The sequence below is a fragment of the Sciurus vulgaris genome (genome assembly GCF_902686455.1).
Source record: "Sciurus vulgaris genome assembly, chromosome: 14".
In the NCBI taxonomy this organism is placed as follows: Eukaryota; Metazoa; Chordata; class Mammalia; order Rodentia; family Sciuridae; genus Sciurus; species Sciurus vulgaris.
In genome coordinates, this window is record NC_136475.1 from 63,328,654 (window position 1) to 63,345,564 (window position 16,911).

Consider the following 16,911-nt stretch of genomic DNA (forward strand, 5'->3'; position numbering starts at 1 on the left):
CAACTCTACTCATAATTGCCAAACTGGAAGGCAATCAAGATGTCCTTGAGTAGGAAAAGGGTATAAAATAAATTGTGGTATATCCAGGCAATGAAATGTTATTCAGTGCTGAAAAGAAAAGAGCTCTCAAGCCATGAGAAGACAAGGCAGAAGCTTCGATGTGTACTAAGCAAAAAGAAGCCAGTCTGAAAAAGCTGTATACCACATGATGGCAGCTCAGTAGCACATGGAGAAAGGGAAACTATACAGACAGTAAAAAAGGGGGGAAAATGTTGGTTTCCCGAGATCAGTGAGGAGGGAGGAACAGGTGGGGCACAGAAGGTCTTTCAGGCAGTAAAACAGCCTGTGTGATACTATAATGGTGGCATGTCATTAAACATTTGTCCAGACTCACAGAACACACACCACCAAATTTGAGCCTGGTGTAAGCTATGGACTTTAAGTGATAGTGACACATTAATGTAGGTTCCTCAGTTGTAACCAATGAACCACTGGTGTGGCTGTTGATGACGGGGAGGTAGGAAGTGTGTGAGAACTCTTCATTTTTCTCAGTTTTGCTGTGAAACGAAAACTCTAAAAATTAAAGTCTATTAATAATAAGGGGTCTGGGAATGTAACTGGGTGGTAAAGTGCTTGTCTAACATGTGCAAGGCCCTGGGTTCAATCCCCAGCACCAAAAAAATGTAACAGCAGTGATAACAACAACTCAGGAGGGAGAGTTCCAAAGAGTTCCCTCTGGACACTTTCCCCAGGGCCCTTTCTGGTCCCCGCCACCAGGGAGGTGGGTTGGGGGGGCGCTTGTATCCTTGGGACAATGAGGAAGTGAGAAGGTTCCGTGGGCTCTGGGTCCTGGGGGCTCAGGAGATTAGTCCATCTTTGCTCCCTTCTATCTCCCACAGTTTCCTGGAGGAGGCTCAGAGATCCTCAGGCCGTTGGCCCCCTTCTACCCAGCTTCCTGTTTGGGTTCCAGAGAGACGTTTAGCCGTTTCTGCAGCTGAACTGGGAGCCAGTTGGTCTGGTGGGAGGGAGGACTCTGGAGGGAGAGCAGGTCAGGGGGCTGCCAGCTCCGGGGGAGGAGCTGGGTGCTGGAGGCGGCCTCAGCTTGTAATCACTTAATCACTCGGATGCTCAAATCCTCAGACGGGAGGCCTTTGAGGGGTCAGTCAGTCCAGCTCCAGCCTCTGTGCAGGGTGTATCTGGGCCAGTCAGCTGAGGCCCCGGACATCCCCTCTGCCCGTCACTGTCGCCTGCACAGACAGACCCTCTTACTGTCCCACAGAAGGAGCAAGCCACTTTGCCTAGCTGAGCCCAGCTTCACAGGCACACAGGTTTCTAAGTGGCAGCAAGGTCCCCCAACTTGAGCCTTGTCCTGCCTCTCATTGCCCCTGCCCCAGCCCCACCCCCATCCTGATCCCAGCTCCAGACTTGACAGGAGTCTTGGTGGGGAGAAGACAGCCCCACCTGCCACCAGAAAGCCTGAAGTGGATCAGGCTGGAGGCCGACACACTTGGCTCATCCCCACTGTTGGGAGCCGCATGGGAAGGCTGCTTCAGGGAAGGATTCCTGGGGAAAGACCTCCTTCAGTCAGGCGTGCAAGGAGGAGAGGGGCTAGCCTGGCAAAGGAGGCTGCAAGGTGCGCCAGGGGCAGAGGCCCAGAGGCAGGCAGGTGGTACCCTCATGGGTGGGCTATGGTTACAGAGGTGCTAGGGGAAGGAATCTCACATCTGGTTAGGATGGTCTTCAACCCTGCGGCCAAGAGGGACCCAAGGCCTCTGTGGTCCTGGGGTCTGCTGGAGCACAGTGGCAGGTCTCGCCTGCCCAGCCTACAGTCAGGCTCCCCGATGAGTGAAGACTGAGGTCACCGCCACACCTTGGCTACGGGGTGGGGTGGAGCTGAATCACTGGGCTGAGAAGGCAGGCCCTGCCCCAGGGGAGAACAGACCACTTAGCCTCAGGGACAGGGAGGCCAGGCAGAAAGGAGACCGCAGGGCTTCAGCCAAAGGAACCTGACTGTGTGGATCCCAACTAGGTGAGGCTGTTTGCAAACAGGAAAGGCCATTCCCCTAGCCCCTCAGTGGGATGTGGAGCGGGGAGCTTCGCTTTAGGGGTACACGGATGCCCTGAGGTGAGAGCTCTGTGGGGAGTGGTACCCAGATTCTGTCTCTCCAGCCCTGGGACAGCCACATCTCCTGCCACTGTTCCCAGGAAGTGTCCCAGGGAGGCCGAGGGTGAGACCCAAAGCATAGGCTTGACCCCACCCCTGTGGAGTCCTGGCCCAGACCTAGGGTCTTCCTGGGCCAAAGCTGGCCTCTCCCATTAGACAAGGCATTCTGGGAGCGAAAGCCAGGTCTCCTTTGGAGGCAGCCTCTGTCTGTTCTCCACACTCCCTGCCGGTCCCCAGGTGACACAGGTCCTGGGCCCTGTCATGGTTAGAGGCTCTCTGCTTTCCCCAAGGGCCCACAGAGCTGGCCATCTTAGGCAGACCTCTCTGGGAAGGTGGGCTGAGGAGGGGCTCACAGAAGGAGAGAGAGCAGGGCCACCTGCATAATTTACAAAGCCCGGTACAAAATGAAAAGTTGGGCCCCTTGCTTAAATTTCTTAAATTTCAGCATGGGACCTGGGGTTGTAGCTCAGTGGCAGAGCATTTGCCTAGCATGTGCAAGGCCAGGCCCTGGATTACACCTCTCTCTCTCTCTCTCTCTCTCTCTCACACACACACACACACACACACACACACACACGCACACACACACAAGATAAAGAAATAAAAATGAGAAAATTTCAGGATGGAATCGACAGAGCATTAAACCAATCACTGGGCCTGTCCAAGCTTGGGCCATGTTCATGAAGCTGGCCCTGCCAGAGTGGGCAAGTGTTCCAGAACGAGGCCCTTGGTGAGGAAAGGAAAAGAGGCGGAGCAAGGATCCATGGGACAGGGAGGAACTGGTCCTATTGAGCTATCAGAACCAGGAAGGGTGACTGATTAGGTCAGGTAATACAGATTCAAAAGATCCTGAATGCTTGAATTAGAACTGAATCCTAGAGGTAGACGCTGAGGATTCCTGAGCCACAGAGAAGTTAGAGAGACTGAGCCAGGGTGGCACAGAATGTCAGACCTGGGAGAGCACATGAAGAACATCTCTCCAAAAGGAAGGACTGTATAGAAGGAAAAGAGGGGTTGGAGGGGTGGGGGGGAAGGGAAAAAATAACAGAATGAATCAAACAATATTGCCCTATGTAAATTTATGATTTTCTATTAAAAAAAAAAAAAAAAAAAAAGAACATCTCTCCATTTGCTGAATCAAAGACTAAGGTCCAGAGAGGGACAGAGACTTGCCCAAGTTACCCAGCAAGAGGTGGAGAGCCAGGCCAGAGGTTTGGCTGCCTAGAATCATCGTCTCTCAGGTTCTATGGGAACAATTTGAGAATTGTGCAGGGTAGGAGGGCAACTAGTGTTGGGCTCCGGTGTTTTCATCCTCCTAAGGAGCAGGACCCTAGCATCCTGGTGCCTCAGGTCTTCTCCTGGGTTCAATTCAATTCATCCTCCTGCCTTAGCCTCTCCAAGAGCTGGGTCACAGGTGTGCACCACTGCACCTAGTGCCTCTGTGTCTTTTGGGTCCTCTGTCGTAGGTCCATCCTACTAGGAGGGGGAGGGGATCATTCCACACTAGGCACTAGGTGCTGGGCCTTGCCACGCCCTGGGCCCTTTATGCCCCTTGCTGGGGTGTGGCTTGCAGCTGGAGGGTGCACAGAGTGGGGCCAGTGCCACAAGAAGGCAGCCCCAAGGCCTCAGGGTTCCTGCTGCCCCCAGTCCAGGCACTGCTGCTACTCCTGAATTCCCAGTGGCCCCTGCAAATCGACTCAGTGCTCTGCCCATCTCTTCTCTTCCTCCACTCCAGGACTGAGGTCCCGAGACCCAGCCAAGGCACTTGGAGACCTCACTGAGGCCTTGCTTGGTGTCCTCTGGGGCCCACAAATCCGTTACTTCTCAGTGCTCTTTGGGAAATGAAAAGTTTCCACAGCATTCCATGCAAATATATGCGTAAGAGATGCAAATATAAACACAACATCCCCAGTTAAAACCAACATGGGCTTTGGGGTCGCTTCCCTCTTCTCGGCTCTGCCTGGTTCACCTGAATTTGGGAGTCTCTGAGAGTAAGTGTGTATGTGGGGCATGGACAGTGAGAGGCATCTCTTCCCCGTGGGGAATCCTGACAGCAGTGTGGGTTGGGGGAAAGAAGATCTGAACATTATTTATGTATAAGAATTATGTTTTTACTGGGCTCCCAAATACCCTCTGAGAAACCTGGGGAGGTCACTGTCACAAATGAGGAGAGATGAACTCCAGGAGCAGAGGTCCAGGCAGAGGTGCCAGGGCAGAGGGGGCACATTGAACCTGCCGAGGATGAGCTGGGTGTTCAGCTCTGAGTCTGACAAGGGGCTGTGCCCCTCGTAGGTGTTGGCTTGGCTGCCCCCATCAGTGCCATCTGGAGGCCATCCTTTCCTTAATGCCACCAGTGCCCTGAGGAACTCACGAGGGAGCCACCTGGCCAGCAAGCACTTGACCTCCAGAGGCCTCGGTTTCCTCATCTGTAAACAAGCGATAGGGTGAGGAAACCACTGTGCAATGTTGATTCTATGCAGTCCTGTTCTGCTAAGATGATTTACAACCTGCAGGGAGAAGGAAAACAGCAGGACCTTCCAGAAGTCTCTGCAAGAAGCTTAAAGGAAATGTCTGAAAGTAATGAGGCTTCCTCTAGGGGACGTTAGAACCCCCCACCCAGAGCCCTGGATCTGCACATTGAGTCTCCTTGGGCCATGTGCTCAGCACTGAGGAGACAGAAGCACCTCTGCTGGAAAGCCGAAGTTGCCTCTCCTAAGCAGGGGAAGCCGCAAGGAGCTGTTGAGTGTTCTGGTATCAACAGAGGTGACAGAAGTCAGGCATGGTAGTGCAGGCCTCTGATCCCAGGGACTCAGGAGGCTGAGGCAGGAGGATTACAAGTTCAAAGCCAGCCAGTAAGACCCTGTCTCAAAATAAAAGGTAAAAAGGTCTGAGGGTATAGCCCAGTGGTAGAGTGATTCTGGGTTCAGTCCCCCATACCAAAAAGAAAAATGAAAAAGTATATATGACAGTCCCGAGTTGTGCTTGCACTTGAGAGCTAGGACTAGGAAAGAGTTGAGTCTGGGGTTGAGATGGCTGTGGAAAGGACGACATTCAGTTTTTAAAAAAAATTTTGCATGACTTTTGAGTCACACAGGCCAGCCTCTGCCACTTCCTGGCTGTTTAAAACTGACTAAGTCCTGTAACCTTGTCCAGCCTCAGTTTCCCCATCTGCAAATAGGGCTGATGAGGACTGTCACTGGATTTGCCTGCAGCAACAATGCAGTCCAGCAAGAGTAGGAAGGGCAGTTCAGGCCCATACTCAGATCACTCGGGGCTTCCCCTTGAGCAGAAACAAGAGCATAAATAGAGTTGGGACTTGAGTAAGAATTCAGTTTTTCTAGAAAAAGGCAGAGTGAGCCCTGTGTGGTACTGTCTGTGGTTCCCATTGTGGGGAAGCTGACCACCAGCACCAGCTCGCTCTCCCACCGCTGGCCACAGGCTTGGGTATGACACAGCGCTCCCCAGCCTTCCAAGGGCCACAGGGGCTGAGCAATTGAACTTCAAAGCCCTGTTCTAACAGACGCAGTTTCCTGCAGCTGTGCAGCCCTGATCTGCCAGGTCTGAGAGAAGCTGGGAGAGCAGAGGTCTAGAAAGTGCTTAGGGCCATGTTGATCTCAGAGGCTTCCTAGATCCTAAGGCCAGAAGAAAGTAAAGAGTGGCTTGTTGAGGATGAGCAGATCCTTTGTGATTCTTTAGTGAAATAACCTCCCTGTCGCTGAAACCTGGGGTGCTGGGGCATGGTAAGAGGGATCCTCCGTGGAGAATGACTGGAGGAGAGATGAGAGTACTCAAAAACGGCTCATGCCTAGGACGTAACTTGCTGACCCCCAAGTCCCAGAAACTCACAGCACTGGGTCTTCTTCCTGAAACCCACTGAGAGTGCTTCCAGTGGGGTGGCTTGTCACCACCAAGCTACAGGAAATGTCCTTGGGGGTGTGCTTGGGCAGGGGGAGTGTGATGCAGTGGGCATGGACCAGGTGGGCCAAGGTCGGGTCCAAGGCCCCAGGTGGGTGCACAGGGGGGAGGTGGCTAGAAGCAAGGGGCTTAGAGGCCCTGTGTAGGGCTGGCCCACAGCAGGTGGGAGGTATTTTTAGGTAGGCTCAGGTGCAGACGGAGACATTACGCCATGGCCCGACAGGTGGTTAATATTTAATCCCCTCCTTAATCATTAACTCTCTGGCTGGCTGGGGAGGAACAGGGCTGTTGTCAAATCAGTAACCACAGGCCAGGAACAATGTCCACAGATCTCATTGCCTCTCCTGTGGCTGGGGGTGCTGGTTGGGTGGGGTCACTTCTGCCCCTGGGGGCTTTTGGCTCTCCCACGGTGACCTCAGGACATGGAGAGAGTATGAGATCAGAAAGAATCCCCTCCAGGCCCCGGGATCACCCTCTAGCCCTGAGGCGCTTACTGGTGGCCAGCAGCTGGGGGTGGTATCTGTTCGGTTGTGAGGGTTCCAGTCCCTGCCCCCTCTTTCTAAGCCATCTGACCTGGGCAAATCACGAAGTCTCCCTGAGCCTCAGTTTCCTCTCTGTGCCATGAGGATGATTATTTGTAGCTTGGAGGATCGTCCTGAGGTTTGAATGAGATGTGGGTGTATAAGGAAGTACTTTCTAAAGTAAAGATTGAGATAGCAAACTCCTTAGCCAGACAGACGGAAAGAGTCACTGTACAACGGCAGAGAAGAAGAAGGCGGACCCACTCGGTTTCCATTCACTGAAATGTAGTTCTTTTTGACAGAGTTCAATTCCTTAAAGTGCTTATTAAGAAAGCTGGGCCCCCGTCCCAGGCTGGGCCGCAGGGGTAATTTGAAAAGGAGTCAACCTTGCCCTCAGGGAGCAAGGGTGACCAGGCTCCAGGGCTAAACCAGAACAAGATGGGCAGTGTTTGCGAGGAAGGTGAGCAGGTCAGGGCTGTGGGGTCAGCTGGATGGGGAGGGAGGACAGTGTGGGCTGGAGGGTCAGAGCAAGCTTCAGGGTGAGTGGGGCAAGCCGAGGTTCCTGAGTGATGAGTAAGAGTCGGGTGTGGAGGGGAGGGAGGACTCGTGCCGTGCAGGTTCACACGTACTGGGGGTGGGGGGTGGCGTTCGTGCACATGAGGTCCAGCACATGAGCAGACTGTCCAAATATGTAACCTGTCGAAAGGGCACACGTGACTCAGACTTCCACTCACTGCAAGCAGCCAGCCAGCCCCACACACGATGCACACAGTCATCCCAGTGTGGAGACACACACGAGCACTGACTGAGTGGTTGCACATGCCACCTCTGCCAGCCCCTGCCCCAAGACGGACAGCTTGGCCCAGCCCAGACTGTGTACCTTCTGAGCTAAACTGACCCACAGAGGATGGAAGACTTCTGGGGTCCTGAAGTCTTCAGGTCATGCCAAGAAGATGTGGTATCCACCCTAAAGCAGCTGAGGTTCCAGCTGGGACCCAGTGTGGTGTGAGGGAGCTGCAGGCAGCGAGCTCAGAGTGGACCTGGAGACTAGATGTAGCCCCAGACAGGACAGAAGGCAGGTAGGAGGGCACATGCCGCCAGGAAGAGGCAGGCTCCGGGCCACAGGTGGGCTTCTTAGAGGAGGTGGTCTTTGGAAGGGGGATTTGAGGATCAGAAAACTCCTGGTGAGCTATTGGAGCCCCTGGCATCCAAGCCTCCAGCCCTCCTCTGGGTTCCCCACCAACATCTGAAGCTCAGGCTTGGCCCAGATCCCTAGAGCCAAAAAGAAGCCAGGCAGTGGCTCCTGAGAAGTAGATACAGATGGATGTGGAATTCAGTTCTTTCCTGTTCTCCCTCCCAAACGGGGCTCTGCAGGCAGGATGGGGCCTGGGAAACCTCTGTGAGCATCTCCTGCGGGAAGCCCGTCCCGAGGCACAGTTCTAATTTATTGTAGCCAGGTCAGGCAATAAAATAGTAGCATATCACCCGGGGTGAAGGATCCCTAAAGGAGGTACAAACACCACCAGGGCACCACCACTGGCACTTTTTCGTTCAGACTCTGAATCCTGAGTCCAGAGCCTAAATCTTGCCTCTGTCCATTTCCAGCTGTGTGACCCTGGATCTTTTCTCTGACCTCTCTGAGCCTTAGTTTCTTGTCTCTATGGGGATGATAGCAGTAAAGTACTTACTGCTGCGGTGGTGGTGAGGGTTCAGTGACACCCAGGACCAGCACATAATCAGTGCTACAACCATTAGGAGGAGAATGTGTCCCTCAAGGCACATTCAGGAGAGCATCTTGAAGGGAAAGGTGTGAGCTGGCCCTGGAAGCACCAGCAGGGGCCCCAGAGTTCTGGGGGGAAGGGAAGGGACACCTTCCCTGTGGAGTGGCCTGGGCGAGCAGAGGCCGAAAGGACCAGGCATGGTGGGGCCACAGCCACTGTCTGGTTGAAGGATGGGTGTGTCTGGGGAGGGGGCTGCTCAGGGAGGGTTTGGGGTGCCGCTGCCCTGGAGCAGGGAAAGCCTTGGGAGCTCGCGAGCGGGGCTCCCACGACATTAGGCTCAGGGAGAGCGGGCCTTGCTGGAGGGAGCATCCCGGGCAGAAGGCCCCTGAGGGACAGAGCCCAGCACAAGAGTGGCCCCACGGCCTGGGACCAGCAGGAAGGGGACTGTGCTGGTCTGGTCTTTTAGCTGGACTCCAAACTCTCCCTCCACGAAGCTCCTTTGGGCAGGCTGTCGGAGGCCCCTGCCTGCCCTGGCGTCCCAGGCACCTGGCCCCATGACCTTGGGCAGGTCTTTTTCCGAATCCGTGTTCTCATCTGTCATGTGGGCACAGGAAGGCCTGCCCCGTCCTTGCCCCCTGGAGGTGGGGAAGTGGTCCAGGTTGCTCCGCTGCCTCTGGATAATGTCTGGTCAAGGGTTGAGCATGGAAGTTCGTGGCTGGGGAGGAGCCAGGTCACGGCTTTGCCTCTTTCTTCCCAGGCTGGCCCCTCCGCTTATCTGAGTCGGGGCAGAGCTGGGTGGGCGAGGAGGGGATGTTCCTACAGCAGCCAGATAGCACACAGGCTGATAAAGGGCACCGGCCCAGCAACTGGCTGGAGAGAGGTGGGACAATGGGGACAGGCAGGGCTGGTGTTCCAAGACTGCCTGACTTCTCTGTCCTCTTTCCCACTCCTGCCGCACCCTCCTGGTCAGTGGGGTACAGCCCTAGCTGCCCACCAGCCTCCCATCACCCTCACGGGGCAGGGGAGACGAGAGGCATTGAAGGTGCGTGTCATTGAACTCTGTTTCAGGACACCCACAGGGGCAGAGGCCAGCCCATGGGGTAAGCAGTAGAGTGACCAGCCTGTCCTGGTTTGCCTGGGGCTTTCCCAGTTTTAGTGCTGAAAGGCGTCCTGGGAAGCCCCACAGTCCTGAGCAACCAGGATGGCTTGCCAGGGACTGTCCAGGTTTTAAAACTGAAAGTCCTCCATCCTGGGAATCCCCTTGGTCCCGGGCAAAACGAGAGTTGGTCCCCATGAAGTAAAGGCCTAAATCTCAGGTGGGTAATCAAGCAGGCAGATAAAGGCCCTGCAGTGCGGTACGCAGGACAGGCAGCCCGCAGCTCCCTCCCTCGGTCTGCTCCTTTGCCTACTGAGGTAGTGACTCTGCAGTCCAGATCCCCTTCTCTAGAGGCTTCTGTGCCTGGGGAGGCTGGCATGCCTGGAGGGTCAGTGGGTTTGGCCAGGCCTCTGTCATCCTCAGCCACCTGTTCCTCTGCTCCGGAGCCTCGTGAGGGAGACATGACCTGGCACGGGCTCTGCCCTGCCACTTGCTGGTTTGTGAGCAGCCCCAATGCTACCTATGTGACTGGTGGCAGAGCTGAGACCTGAATCAAAATCAACTCAGGGCCCCCGGGGGCTGAGGGCTTTCCCACTTCTCTTCCCAGGGCTCCTGCTTGCTTGCCCTGCGTACGCTTCTGAGGGTCAGGGCAGATTACTAAGGCTGGACAGGGAAGCTGTCAGGAGGGTGGTGGGGAGAGTTGGACTCAGAATGGAGGTTTGTTGCCACCTGCCTTCAGGCCTGAGCCTCCCTGTCTCCCAGCCTCTACCTTGCTTTCCTCCCACACCCTGACAAGAGGATGGCCCTTCCTTACTCAGTGCTGACCCGGGGACGTGGAAACACCAGAGACCCCCTGCTCATAGCATCCCCATCTCAGATGGGCACTGGCTGGTCGACACAGGGACAAAGCCCCATGGGAGAATGAGAACCGGCCCTGTAGCAGGAAACGGTACCCAGAAGGGAGAAAGAAGGCCCTGGACTTCCTGTTTGTGGACTGGATCCCATCGGGCAAGAGAGGAAAGTGGTATCCCAAGCAGCCCCTCCATTAGGCCAACAGATGTTCCGGAGAGCCCTTGTGAGCCCTGGGAAGCCTCTGATTCAGAGGTCCACAGAGCCACAGTTCCCAGACTGGATGGGAAGTCTTGCCCACCACCCTTCCCGGGCATCCCAGGTTGGTTGGGTGGACAAAGTCTTAGCAAAACTGACTGTGGCCTTGTGTTAACCTCGGGTTGCCACATGGGCCAAACGGAGGCAGCTGCATTCGAACTCGAGGCTCCTTCTGCTTCCAGAAAGTCTCCTCTGCCCCTCCTCTCCCCGAGCCTGGCACCGTCTCTCTGCCCCACGTCACATCTGTCGCTGTTGCCCGTTCACTTGTCCTGCACCCTGGTCCTTGTTTGGTCACCTCTGAATCACCAACGCCCGCCAGGCAGTGCACTCAGAAGGTGTCTGGAAGATTCCCATGGGGCAGAGATGGGACCCCAATGGTGAGAGCAAAGCTCCAGACAGGCTGGGCTCCAGGGAGAAGGGCTGGTGACAGGAGCTCAGGGAGGGGCCTGGGGCCAGTCTGGTGTCCTGGGGGAGAGGCAGCCGGAGCGCTGAGTGGCCCCGTTCCTGTTTGTGTCTAGCCTAGCCTCCCCTCCTACCTGCACCAGACTGGGCCCCGAGACCAAACTGTGTGGACAAATGGTGCCGACGGTCCAGGGGCTGAGACGGAATCCCCCCAGACAGGCTGGCCAAAGGGTCCTGTCCACCGACTTCCTAGGTCTGCAGGGAATGGGTGGCCCAGTCTGGGGGAGGGGAGAGGCTGGGGGAGGCCCTCCTCGAGGGGAGAGGTGCTGAGGGCAGGGGAGCCTGCCCCTCTTGGCCTTTGAAGGGCAGGCCTTCCTGAGGAGGACACTTAATCGCCCCCAATTAAACCATTGCCGGAAGCTTTTAACAGCCCCATCAGCCTTTCAAGGCCCGCCCTTTTGTTAGGCAGCCAAGCTGTTATGCAAAGGGGAGCGGGACAGGGCCTCTCACCGCCTCCCTAGGCCCCAAGGCCAGCCAGCCTCAAACTCCACTCAGCTCCACAGAGGTTGCTTGTTTGGGAATCAAAGGCTGGGGAACCTGCTTTGATCTGGGGCAGTCCAGTCCTTCCCAAGGGCTTCAGGCCTCGGAGGCACTCACTCCCAGAGTTCCCAAGGTGGGGCCGCCAGGGCCAGGGTGATCCCTCACTTCGAGAAGCAGCTGCCAGGGTAGTGGGAACTGTCACTGCTGCTTGGGGTCAGGAAGCCCTGGCCTCACCTCTTCAACCTGCTCAGGGTCTTCTGGGCCCTTGTGACCCAGGTGTGGGCCTCAGGTGGATGTCATAGAGATGCAGGCGGTAGACTCTCAGAATCAGAATCGGCTTCTCCCAGGGAAGGCCTGGGAAGTGGAGAGCCCTGCTCTCGTGTCTTCCTTCCCTGGCCCTTTCCTCCCCAAAATACAAGGGAAAGTGTAGAGATTCTATTAGCCATGGTAGAGTGTGAGAGACATGCCCCTTTGTCTCCAGGTTTTCTACAACATATATATTAAAACAACAACAACAACAACAACAAGAGCCCTCTCTAAATAGGAGCTCCTGAGGACCCCAAATGGCAGGCTTCCATTTGGTCATTTGGTTGACATCAAAACTCTCCACCATGATATCCACATCTGCTCCCTCATAATTACCCAAGGGAAATCAGACAGGCCTCCTCGTTATTTAGAAGAAGAAGCCAAAGCTCAGGAAGTTTCCTTGGACTGGCCTGAGTCAGAGGCAGAGTTAGGAGGGAAACTCATGAAACCTTCCTGGCCTCCTTACTTTGTTCCGGACAATTGGGGCTGCCAGAGACAGCTGTGAAGGGTGTGCACTGCAGAAAGTCACAAAGTCACCTGGAGTGGGGGGTAGGTGGGGGCTGAAGTGTAGCTCCCATTCTGCTCACCAAGGGTGTCCTTGTGTGAGGGCCATGTGTGCTAGAGGAAGGGGAGGCTTCTTCTAATGTATGCAAAACGCCACCCAGTCAGGCAGAAGTCGGAGCCTTCTAAAATCCTCCATTCCCCACCCCCGTCCTTCTGTTCACAAAAGCTAAGGCTCATCAAGCACCTACTATGTGCTGACTTCAGGCCTGGTGCTTTCTTTCCTGACTCCTTTTAGTCCTCAAGACAACTCTCCCACTCATTCCTCTGATTCAGACCTGTGCTACTGCTTTCCTTGAAAACCTTGCAAGACCCAGAGCATACTCCAGATGAGTCAGAGCCTGTCAGGACAAAGGTCTCCCATGGCAGTCCCTGGGGGCAGATCGCCTGGCCTAGCCAGGGGACATCCAGAGGGGATGATTTACAAAACACTTTAAGGATGTTTCCTGGTCTTAGGGTCTCCTCCCCAGTTTTTGCAGTATTTGGGATTGACCCCAGGGCCCTGCACGGGCTAGGCAAGGACTCTGCCACTGGTTTACATTCCAGTTCTTTGTATTTGTTTTTATTTCTAGACTTTATTTACTTATTTATTTTGTGGTACTGGGGATTGAATGCAGGAGTGCTTTCCCACTACATCGTCAATCCTTTTCATTTTTTATTTTCCAGACAGGGTCTGTCTTGCTAAGTTGCCCAGGCTGGCCTTGAACTTACAATCATCCTGCTTCAACCTCCCGAGTCACTGGGATTACAGGTGTGTGCCACCATGCCTGGCAAGGGTGTGGGGTCTTGAACATCTGGTCCCATCATGAAGAACTGGTTATAGGAAGAGAGCTAAAGCCCACCTCGCCATCCTGCCACCGATCCACAGTGACCCCTAGAGGCAGGTGGGCATCTAGGACCCCAGAGGGCTGTGGCATGGCCAGTCAGGTGGGCGGTGTGGCAGAGCCCTGTAGAGCACACTGGCACAAACTTGTTCTGTAAAAGGTCAAGTAGTCCAAATTTTAGGCTTTGGGGCGCTTAAGACCTCTGGCTCTGTCAGTGACCCAGCTTTGCCATACCCAATGAATGAATCTGTGTTCCAATAAAACTGTGAATACTGAAATTTTAATTTTATAGGATTTCCATATATGCCCAAATCTTATGCTTCTTTTGGCTTTTTTTCCCCAACCATGTAAAAACCATTCTAGTTGTTAGGCTACACGAAAGCAGGCTTCGGCAAAATTCGACCATAGTTGGCTGGTCCTGGTACTATAGCGCAAAGGTCTAGAGGTCAGCCTTGCAGTCACGTGCTGGCTATTTCATTAGCCAATGGTGTGATTCGGGACACTTTAGGCCTCTGTTTCTGTCAACCGGGGACGGTGGCATCTGTTGCTCAGGGATTTCATGAGACGCAGTCTGGAAAAGGGCCAAATCTCTTTCTTCCATGATTGGCGCGCAGCAGCCCATCCCACATGCAAGCAGTGACCACTGCCGCCTGCGTTCAGAGGTCAGTGGGAGGGGATGTGAAGGCTGGAGAGGCCAGTGCTTCCTTCCTGGAGGAGGTCTGGGTGAGCCAGACCTTGACTGATAGGAGAGTTGCTGAGATGGAAGAAAGGGGGATGGTCTGGAGAGGTCCAAGGAAACTGGTCTCAATCTTGGGGTCTGGTCATTGAAAGCTCTGAAGAGGGTCCCTCTTCAAAGCAGGGCCAAGGGGAGACAGGGTGGGGAAGACACTGTGGGCTAGAGATGTGAGATGAGTTTACCCCTGAGTTCATGTGGGCAGGAGCTAGGGTAGTGTGGTCCCCAGGGAGTGTCAGAACAATAGCTAACCTCATTGTGGATGCCAATCCCTTTGCTCCTCCATCCTGATTGGTTCAAGGGTAGGGTCTGAACAAAACTGAGCCAATCAGAGCTCTTCCCTGAGAGACTAAGCACTTGGGATCAGAGAGAATACTGAGTTCCTCTCTGATCAGGAAACATCACCATGTGAAATGCAGTCCTGGCCAGCAGCTGTGTCCCCTGTCACACAGATGAAGTCAGGGAATCTGTGATGTGAGAGAATGGAGTTGATCCCAACAGGAAGCAGAGACAAGAGATTTAGTGAGTCCCTCAAGGGACTGTGTCCCTGCCCTTCCGTGGTTTGTGGCTTGGTGACTGATTTCTTCCTCTGCTGGTGGGTGCTATCCAAATCCTTTGAGTAAGCTCCTGTTTCTCTAAACTAGTTTGAGTTTCCATCATTTGCAAATGAAGAAAACTGCTGAGCAAAGATGTGGGAGCTTTCCTCACAAGGTCTCATTGCATCACTGTGCTGAGCCCGGGTGGGTACCCACATCTACTGCTTAAGATTATGCTGAGAGCTCTGGGTACAATAATCTCCATTTTACAGATGATAAAACTGAAGCCTGGAATTTGCCTGATACTCCACTGGGATGTCCCTAAGGCCATGGGCCTGGGTCCTCTTTGATTAGGATTGATTACTCTTTCCTAGACAGTTTTCCCAGTCCCATGTTTGTGATTCCATCTCTGCAATTTCTAATTTCTCATCTAGACTTTTAAGTTCAGGACTGATGTGTCCAGCTGCCTACTTGACACAGATATCTCAAACATAGACCTCTAGGGCTAACCTCCTACTCTCCACCTCCCACCCACTCTGTCCCTCCTCTCAGTAACTGGTCCTACCATCTACCTCATTGCCTATGGCAGGAGCCTGACAGTTATATTAACCATTTTCCTCTCCTGCCTACATTGGAGGTTCGAGTGGCCTTATCAGCAATCCCCCCACTTCTGCAGTGCTGGGGATTAAACCCAGGGCCTTGGCCATCTAACCATCTAACCACTGTGTTGCGAAGCTGCAGCCCAAGCCCCTTCTCGCCAATTCCTGCTGCACCCCCTCCCTAAGCATGTGTCAGCTCTGCTTTTCTCCAGTTCTACTACCTCTCCCTCCTCAGGAAGATGGCCTCCTCCCTCCCAAAATCTATGCCCACCCATTATTCATTGAGCTATTGGAGGTACTTTTGAGAGAGCTCTAACATGTCTCCTCACTACTCAATGCTTCTGGTCCACAGAAGCATTCTCCCAAGGCGTGGGCTCACCAGCTTCAGCCCAGCTGCTCTCTGACCTCATCTTGGGTCTCTCTTAGGCTTGTGCCCTGCAGCCTCCTTTCGGTACGAAAAGTACCAAACTCTTCTGATCTCCCAGTCTTCGCATGTGCTGTCCCTGCTGTCTGTACCTGTTTCCCTCCCGTCTACTACCCTAGCTTCCAGCGTTCCTAGATACCCTTCAGGTTCTGGCTTACCCTCCAGGGATCCTTTCTCTTCAGATCTCCAGGAAATATGATCCCAAAGAATGCTTTGCTCTCTGTAGCACTCAAAAACGATGTGTTTTGGTATGCCTTAAACCTGTGTCTACCTTACAGACTAGTCTCTGAGGGCAGGGAGCAACCCCGTCCTAATGCACCTTTGTGCCTGCTGTTCCCAGCACCGTGTCAGGCCCAGAGAGGTGCTCAGAAATATTTGCCAAACAAATGCATGAGTGACAGAGACTTTGAGAGAACCTAAGACGTCCCAGGATGCTGCTATTGAATCCCAGATGTCAGCCCTAAACTCTTGGGCTCTTAAGGGGACAGGAAGGAAGAGGCTGAGAAGTCCGGCCTCAGGTCCTCAGACCCATCAGAAGAGATGCAGGAAGCAGGACTGGGAGGGGGAGACCACGCCAGTGCCAAATGGAGTCAGGTGAGAACACAGGAGATTCTCAGGTTCTTGGGCCCTGAACCCTGAAATGGGTGGCCAGAAAGCACCTTAGGGCTGGAGCCAAGCGCAGGTGTGAGGGGGAGCCGATGTGCACCTCCCGGAGCTTAGCCTGCGTTTCTGCCTCATGTACTCCCCGATCCCCCAAGAAAGGCAGGGGTTCATCTCTGGATACAGACAAGGAAATGGAGCTTCGGTGAGAGGAAGGAACTTGCCCCAGGTCTCCCGACCGGTACGTGTCAGAATCAGCATTGGTATCTGGACCGCGAGCCGAAGAAATCAGCTGTTTGGGAAATCCAATCCAGAAGAGAAAATGGTAGGACGAGCCCCATTGTTGGAGAGAGGCTGCATACGACCCCCCTGCCCGCCCCCATGGCTTCAACCCCGCAGGCCCATCTGTGGGGACCTCTTTTTGAAATTCTTGGGAAGCTCTTTCTGGAAACCTGAAAGCCTGGCCTGCACCACCTCAGGTGGGCAGAGCTTCCGGGCTGGCGCCTACCTCCCTGGAGGATTTCTCAGCACAACTTCCATTCCAAAGGGAGCTTAGGGTTTTGGTGCCGATCCTGCTGGGGTCCATCAATGCAGAGTGAGGCCTGCTGGGGTGTGGGGGAGGGACGGGGGTGGGGGCTAGGAAATCCCCTCCAGGCCTGGCCTTGGTTGGGTGTTGGGCTTACATTATTTAACCTCTCAGCCCTCCTCATCATTACTGTTTCCTATTTAACCACACTCATGTACAACTCTTAAAAAAATTTACCATCATTTAAATGCTGAGGGTATAACTCACTCAGTGGTAGAGCACTTGCTTAGTATGTGGGAGGCCTCTGGGTTTAATCCCCAGTATCTCCAAAATGTA

General features: G+C 54.2%; 1 protein-coding gene across 4 annotated transcripts in view; it reads left to right on the forward strand.

The window, feature by feature from the left end:
* The window catches only part of LOC306643560 (uncharacterized protein), a 32,383-nt gene extending 15,738 nt beyond the window's left edge, over positions 1-16,645 (forward strand). For all 4 annotated transcript variants that reach the window (XM_079109785.1, XM_079109786.1, XM_079109787.1 and 1 more), the window contains one exon: positions 13,000-16,645. The gene's annotated coding sequence lies outside the window, so the exon portion shown is untranslated. The remainder of the gene's footprint in view (positions 1-12,999) is intronic.
* The last annotated feature ends 266 nt before the right edge of the window (positions 16,646-16,911 follow it).